Source organism: Trachinotus anak, unplaced genomic scaffold, assembly GCF_046630095.1.
Source record: "Trachinotus anak isolate AG129_WGS33_773 ecotype Australia unplaced genomic scaffold, CSIRO_AGI_Tana_v1 ptg000015l, whole genome shotgun sequence".
Classification (NCBI taxonomy): domain Eukaryota; kingdom Metazoa; phylum Chordata; class Actinopteri; order Carangiformes; family Carangidae; genus Trachinotus; species Trachinotus anak.
Window position 1 is genome coordinate 2,432,572 of NW_027273866.1, and position 8,725 is coordinate 2,441,296.

Consider the following 8,725-nt stretch of genomic DNA (forward strand, 5'->3'; position numbering starts at 1 on the left):
CTGTCTGCACACATAAAGCAATCTATGGGTGCAGAAATTCATATCCTGGAAGTATCCAATGAAGTGGCCTTAATAGTATTTCTCTCGCTGGTGTACCAAGCAATGTAACCTCTCTTCCCACTGGGTTTGGCACAAACATATATATCTTGGCTGGAGATAAAGAAGCATAACAAAACTCACAGGATGATGCATTTAAAGCCAAAAATATTATTCTTTAATAAGGTTGTTTTGTGCATGCTGTGTGTTTCTGCTCCTCTTGTGCATCACTGTATAGAACAATACACATCATGAGAGAGGAAACAGGAAACAGCTCGCAGTAACATGTTGTTTTGGTAATGTGAGATTTATGTTAATACACAATTCACCAGTGCAGCTGCCAGGATGATTTATGACTGATTTCCATTCCCTGTTATTACTCCTCAAGGTGAACTTTGGTGGGATGTGATGGTGGAATAAACAGAAAACTGGTTCTAAATGTTGGCAAGGCTCTGAACCAGCTGCTGGATCACATCTGAGCTGAATAAAGAGCAGATTATTAGAATGTCTTGTTTTGTATTTTATGTGGTTTATTGATGTATAGTATTGATGTATAGTATTCACCCGGGTTATATGGTATCTAAAAGAACAAATACTGCAAAGATAGATTGCAAAGAAGGAAGATTTATTGATGAAAAAAATGGAGGGACAAGAGCTGAGAGAGGAACAGATGCTGCAGAACCAGAGCGCCTTCGACAATCAGCAGAACCCCGTGAAACAACACACTGCCAAGATCAAGGAAAGTGAAGCAAAGCACTGCTGCTGCAAAGGGACAAATATAGAGTGAGAAGAGGAGGAAGTAGTAGGAGGAGCGTGAGTTTCCCCTCACTGAGAATTTCTTGTGAAGGTGAGTAACACAGAGCAAATCATGCGCTCGTCTGAGTCGGTCTGTATCCAAACCCTCTGAACTCAACATCTCCTTCTGTTTCCACTGAGCAAGTGGGACACAGTTGGACTCCCCCACCCGCCTGACGGGAACCACGGGCTGCTGCTTACAGTACAGTAACACAAAAATAGAATGTGCAGAACAGAGCACTGAAATCAGACGTTGCATGATGTGATGTGGACACTCTGTTGGGGTTTGTCACAGTTGTGTTTTCAGGATGCTTAATAAAGATTTTACAGACTATAAAACACTCATTTTCATTTTTATGTTTTTTTTGTTTTGTTTTGTTTTGTTTTTTTAATAAAATCAGAGGTGCTCAAAGGTTTGAGATTCTTTGACTTGTTTGGCTCAAGCCGTGCATTAAGGTATGTCTTTGGTGGCTTTGCATTACAATAAAATGATGTACAAGTGTGTAGATTTTCTATTTCACTTATTGCCAAGTCATACAAATTACAATACACAGAAAACATTAACTTTCAATTAATGTATTCTCATATTGTGCTTGTGCCAGCAGGACTTTATTGTTTTCCTTGAGGCAAGACCTCTACAGCTGCTGCACCTAATTTGCATATACCAGCCTGTATATGGTATATTTGAACCGTTTATCTCCATACAATCATAGTTTGCTCCAATATGTGAGTTCCAGCAGGAGCAAATTCATTGTGGATTTCATAGAAGAAGACTGAAAATAAAAACTGTGAGGACAAATTTAATAACCGGAGTAATGTTTTTTTATATTAACACACTGTGCAGAGTGCGATGGCACATAAAATGAATCATCTGCAATAACTTCTGTATGTCCGCTGAATATGTCCCCATAAAATACAAATTGGATGTTACATTATACTGTTAGAGAAATGATATTCACAGGCAGCAAGTTGCATGTCATATTCAGTTATGTCTCCCTGATGGATTCATTCCCTAATTAGGCCTAGTTTGGAGTGGGCTAATATTTTCCAGGCTTTGGATTTAACATTTTGACCCAGAAACCTCTCTGCTTGTGATATTCACTTCAGCACATAGTGTGTTAATACTACTATCAAACCAAATCAAGCTCAAATTGCGGGGAACGCAGCTTTCGAAACACTATCACTGAGCTAGAGTTGTGATAATTTGTTAAATGGAGCTTCAGTATGCCTCAGCAGTGCATCTATGTATAATGATTAGTTGTTCACTGCAGCAAAAACACAGAGAGAGCGTGAGACTGGCCACTTACTCACACCATCAGTCCCACACCTCTCCATCATGGCTGGCTGAAATAATCACAGGACTAATGAAGGCCAGACCACCGGGCTGTTTAAGAGTCTGATAGCTGCTGTTGGATGACCCCCCTCTGCCACTTTCGACAATGACCCTCACTGTGTCCATGCGTACAGCACAGTCTGCCTAAAATGCCTGGAGGATACAGTGACATATGTCCCTCGCACATCATAAAGGCGCGAAGCCATTGATATCACTTACTGCTCCGAGGCGATACATCACTTAAAGGTCAGAAGTAGAGACGGTTCTATCATTCCTTCGTCATGTCTGCTCCATATTCCTTTTGAAGGTCACATCCCCAAGAGAAAAAGTAGGAAGGAGAAGCTGAAGCTATACAGTCACTGCATGGTGAAACAGAACAGACTGTGATCTACTATTTATGTTCAAAACAAGCTGCTTTTTTGTGAGAGTACATGTCCTTCAAACAGCAGATAAGCAATCAGAGGGACACCTGTTTACAGAAATTTCACAGAGGCAGGTGCTGATTTGTGGATGTGACAGTGTATTAAATTCTTTCAGCGAGGTACATGAGTGTAACATTCCAAACTCGCTCTGTGGCAGCATTGTACTCAAGTCACAGTCAGCGCTGACATACAAGTAAAAAAGGTCTACGTTACACACAAATGGCACAGTTTACACCATTTCAAAGGGAGTTGATTTACTGAGTGACACAATTGCCAAACATAGCCTACATTTTGTTTAAACCAGTTAAAGGAAAAAAAAAAAGAAATACACACATTATTGCCAACATTTAGACAAGAAGTTGGATACCACTGTTGTATCTGTCCCCTAAATATGAAGTTACAGTGAAGCTAATGCTAGGCAGTTAGTTAGCTTAGCATGAAGACTGCAAACAGGTGGAAGACCTATCCTGGCTCTGGCCAAGCGTATTTCTAAGGACAGTGAGAGATGGTCAGGAAAACTGGGGCAGAGATGGGATGACATGCAGCAAAGGGCCCGGGCTGGATTCGAACCCGGGCTGCTGCAGCAAGGACCAGGCCTACTTTGTATGCATTCCACCAAGTGAGCGACCGAGGTGCCCCTTATCTCTTATTGAACCGCAACGTGTAATTTTACACTTCAGGAAGCTAGCCTGACTCTATACTAGCCTGGCCCTGTCACTTTTACCTCTGGACAGAGCCAGGCTAGTTTTAAGTCTTTATGCTAAGCTAACTGTCTCCTGCCTTTATCTTCATATCTAACATCCAGAAATGAGAGTGGTATCGATCTTATCATCTTAACGTGGACATGAAAGAAAATAAGCATCCAAAAAATGTATTAAGATCGATGTATTATTTGATAATTTAATAAATCTAATAAACACAAGACATCCATATCATGACTGCTTTGATTCAGCAATACCACACTGCAGGACTGCTGTTTTATTTTCAGACTTACCTCCAGCCATTATTTTCCACTGTAATCATCACAGATCACCTTCCTGATCCCTGGAGTCAGCAATGCGATGGGTGGAAGTTAATTTGGGTCAACTTGAGAGAAGTTAAACACATCACACACAACTCTCCTCCATCTGTGAGCAGCCGACCCACAGGGAGCGGCCAAGTGTTCAGATTAATGTGATTTGATGCTTTCCTCCTTGTAGGCATCCCTAGAGAGTGACCATTAGCACTGTAGCCAGTTTCTTCAGAACAGGATAATGGGAACTGAAAGATGGTCCTCTTTAGTTTTTTGATATTTTATAACAGAGTCACACCTGTGATTCTCATCAGTCTTTTTTTGTGAAATTGCTGCAGTGAGGTAATGACTGCACGAGTCAGGGAGCCACTCACGAGGTCTAATCGTCCAGTCGACCCACAAGGTCCAGACAGTGAGGCTGATTCCTGACCTTCCTCACGCCTTGCTGACTGCGTGAGAGGAGGAGGCACACAGATAATGTGAGTAGACAGCTCAGACCTGTGCAGCTACTGCTCTTCATTTATACATCACATCGCCTGTTAACCTTAAGTTGAATCAGGGAATGGTGCAGTATGCTGCACAAACCGAAGGACAGACCATGTTGACTCCAAAGTTGTGGGCATTTCAACGAGTCAAGATATTCTGGTTCCCACAGCTAAGAGTGCACTTCTACCCAGTTTTACATTCCAACCTGCAGTACTTTTCATGCCTCTGGCCGGAGGCATTATTTTTTCAGGTTGTTCTCACGTCCGTATGTCTGTATGTCCATACATCCCATTCTCGGGAACACAATATCTCTGTAAAATGTCTTCAAATGTAATACAAACGTTGGACTCAAGAAAGAACAGATTTGATTTGTTGTGGTCAAACATCAAAGGTCACTGTGGTCACACAAACCATGTTTTTGGCCATGACTCAGGAATTCATATGACAAGCTACAACCGCACTGCTTGGTGGAAGCATAAAAAAGCAAGGAGGTGATTCTAGTTTTCGTTGTTGCTTTGTGAAATTTCATCAGAACACCACACAAAACTATATTTAGGATGTGTTACTTTGGACTTGAGCAGTGTTGCAATTACTTGCAAGTGTCCCTTACATAAAAAAATGGAGCAGGAAGTGGTCAGGGACAGAAGAAACATCAGAAATAATGAGCAAAAACAAGGTCACAATGCAGCTGCCACAGTTCAGTGTATCATTTCAAGAGTTCATTTGCCAACATTGGATACTCATTTTCAAAAACTGTATCATTAACTATATCTCAAACTTTGAAATTTACTGTTTCCAACCAATTATGAAACTAAGTTATGCACCATCCTTTGTTTTAATTCTTTGAGAAGTTTGAAAATCAGGGACAAAGAAGTTACAAACGACTGTAAATTGATTATTACACACTCATTTGTCATCTTGAATTGCATATCTAAGATAAGCTATTTTTTGGTTTGTGGTGCAAACGCACATATGGACTAGTATTTGTAAAGATCCAACAAAATATTATATTTACTGTAGTGAGAGCATGCCTAGCTCTACTTGCAAATTCATTTGTTATATTTCCACAAAATAAAACAAATGACAAGTTGTCAAAGAAAACAAACACTTCCGATGAAAATGTGCCTCTTTCCTTCATGACTATCTCTGTGATTTCCTGTTACTCACATACTTGCTTGCCAGCACACTTTGGCCAGTCAGCCTGCAGATACAGAAACCTTTATGTGGAACTTTGCCATTTAGTAGCTTTAATTTTAACATTAGCACTCTCTTCTGCACAGGTTTATTGCTTCAGATCTGGATATATGCACACACCATCTGTACTGCACACCGTGTCTCTAGAAAATATTTTAAACTGCTCAGGTGTAATTCTCGAAGCTACACTAGTGAATTAACTGTACTAATGCAGATAACCCATACTGGTTCACCGTCTCTGTTCCCCCTGTTCCTCTACCTCATACTTGGTAACCATGGTTACCTTAGGTGTCACTTTGTCAACCTATTTTAAGAAACCCATCCCTTATATCATCCCTTATATCGAATACCACACACACACACACACACACACACACACACCTTGTAGGAGGAAGCTACTCTGTTTGTCATGCTGACACTTCCAGTTATGTAATGTTTAACTCATGTTAATCTCTTTATAGTACAGGCAGTGTAAATACAGCAGCAGGCCATGTTATGTTGACAGTACAAGTCATTCACAGAACAGATATTTTGTACAGAAATAAAGTGGAGGTTTAATCCATGTAAACTAATTTTATCCCTTTATTTATATACTGTGTTCTATCCACAGCTCTATGGATGTTATCTCGGTCTGTTGGTCCACTATTAGATCTATTGCTATGAAATCTGATACAGACATACAAATTTTGAGGACTCACACACTATTAGATTACTACTAGTTCCTCTGGTGCCACTAGCAGGTCAAAAATTCCATCTCTATCCAATGAAATATCTTATCTTCTCTTAGGTTAATGGGATCTGGTTTCCAGAGTGTGAAGAGTAATTACATTGGTGATCACTTTTCTTTTTCCTATGGAATCGCTATTTCGGTTGACATTTGTGGTTTTAAGTGAATTGTCTCTGCCACCATTTGATAAAAAACCCCTCCAATGAAAATGAAAAAAAAAAGTTTTTAACTTTGTTAACATGTCCATGTAGTATTATTTATAAAATACAAGATGCATCATGAACAAAATAAGCAGTTCACCTTGTTCCACCTTGTAACTGTAGTGATCCAATGACAGTCTCATATAAACCGATACACCCAGGATAAGGAACTAATCCCACCAACTTGCGGGGACAGGGGCAGGCAAGATAAACCCAAAACCTTGTCAGTACAGATAGTCAGAGTTTACATTAGCACAACACACTGTGTCAGTCACTGCCAGTTACAAGCTTACAAACAACACAAACAAATAAAAGATGCTAAATACGTTAACCGTTCTGATACGTCTACTAGTTGCAGATTTTGATGCACAACACACTCCTCATCTGGGTCTGAGTCTGACTGAGGCTCAAACATTTAGCTGGGTTCCTTCAATGTTTACTTTAACGCTACTTTAATTGCACTGCTCTTTCACCGGTCACCGAAACCTTGTCAGAATAGAGAGCAAAAGTTTGCATTTGCACAGCCACTAACACTGTGTCAGCCACTGCCAGTTACAAGCTAACAAACAACATAACCAATTAACTACGCTTACCGTTTATGACACATCTTCTGGTTGCCAATTTTGGTGCACAACAAACCCATCAAAAACTCATGAGTCATGGGTCTGACTGAGGCTAAAAACATGTGGCTGAATCTCTCCAATGTTTCGTCTGCTAACCATGTTGATAAGCACTGCTCTTTCATCTGTCAACCTAGCACACGCAGTGGTGGTAGGTGGGGCACAAGGCCTGCTCCAGAATTTCTCAATGAGGAAGTAAGAGTAGTAGTAGTTTTCCACTTTTTATGTGGGAAAACCATGGATGTTTGTATTGTCATTATGAGCATGTTAGCTTGCTGACACTAGTATTTAGCACTATTAATTATAGCTTAAGAACAGTCTCACAGCCCAGCATTGCTATAGACCCTTGTAAATATTGAATTCTTGAAAAATAAGGCATGATATATGATCTACTTCATATCAATAAAAGAAATGCACGTATAGCAGCTTTACATAACACTGGAAAAAGAATTGTTCTGACACAATACAACATTTTATTCTTATTCTGAGCCTGAGCAGCCATTATTCAGTTTCAGGTCTTGAAATGAAGGGGAAGTCCATGGGTTTTTCAGCTATCAATAAAAACATCAGTATCTTATATTAGTTTTTTTATTATTTGCTTGCAAAGGGGATATCTACATGGAACTGGAACTACATGGAACTCAGTGACAGTTTGCAGTGCCATAGTAAAATAGCATGTCCACCTCTGACTCAATGTCAAGTGGGAAATAGGTCATTATGAAATGAATGAGAGATTAAAAAGGACCTGATTAAATCTCCATCCGAGCCATCACTCAACATAATGAGCGCTTCAATAAAATATGGATATGCCAATAAAATATGTATACTTCCAGCAGTCCCTGGTGTTAAACTGACTTAACTTTAGTGTTCAGCATCTCTGGAATCAAAATTAGTTTATCATGAACCCTATAAGTCTTCTAAGTGGGTGCATAGGCAAATATGGTGCACATGCATTCATTCACATGCATGAATGCTTAAGTTAATAATTCAGACAAAAAGGGGTAAAACTGTGTGTTAGCATGCTCTGATTGCTCCAATTGTAGCTGTGATGTTCCCATTACATTCTGCAGATAACCTCTGTTTCTTTCTTGATGATGAGAATAAACAGCTGACACAGTGACAGTGGCTGTGACAACTCCAGCCTTGAACTCAAGAAAAAAAAAGAAATCGGCAAATACTGCATTTCAGATGAATTATGCACAGTGGGGCATCTATTATTCAGCCTAACAAGGGAAAGCAATGTCAATTATAGTGCACGTGTTTTCAAGTATCATCCATAGTCAGATCAGCTCATACAGAAGCTTTCAGTAATCATTCTCACAATGGACACATTTTCTCACAGTGTCATTTTGATGTTACTGTCTGTGTCTTGGTTTTACATTAACCAAACTGTTATTCTCCTAAATTAGAGAGCATGAGAATATTCCTGTCACAAGATGAGAGAATGTTATGTTGGTTGATGAAATACAGCATCTATATACTCTCCCGCTGCCTTGCTTTTCAGAAGATCGCACTATTGCAGCAGACAGCTGTCTGGGGATAGATGACCAAATTAATATGGCAGAGTAGACCAGTCATTTATGGAGCCTTGGACCAAAGTGCTCAAATGGATGTGCAGTAACAGAAATTAATCTTTTTTCATGATGATTACTCCTCTCCCACGAACTACACATGTGAGCATTGATTCTCAGGCAGTCCGAGTCAAAACACATCCTATGGAGCAGTTGTGTGCTGCCATTGACACAGAAACGATCATGCAGCAGAGTGTCATAGATTTCTGGCGGGCTGTAATTATGTCCAGATTGGTCCTTCACCGTGGAAACAAGACTCACATCTCATGTGGGTCCATTAGAGGCTTTTGAAAATGAGAGGCAGGATAACACACTCAAATAAGTAGTCC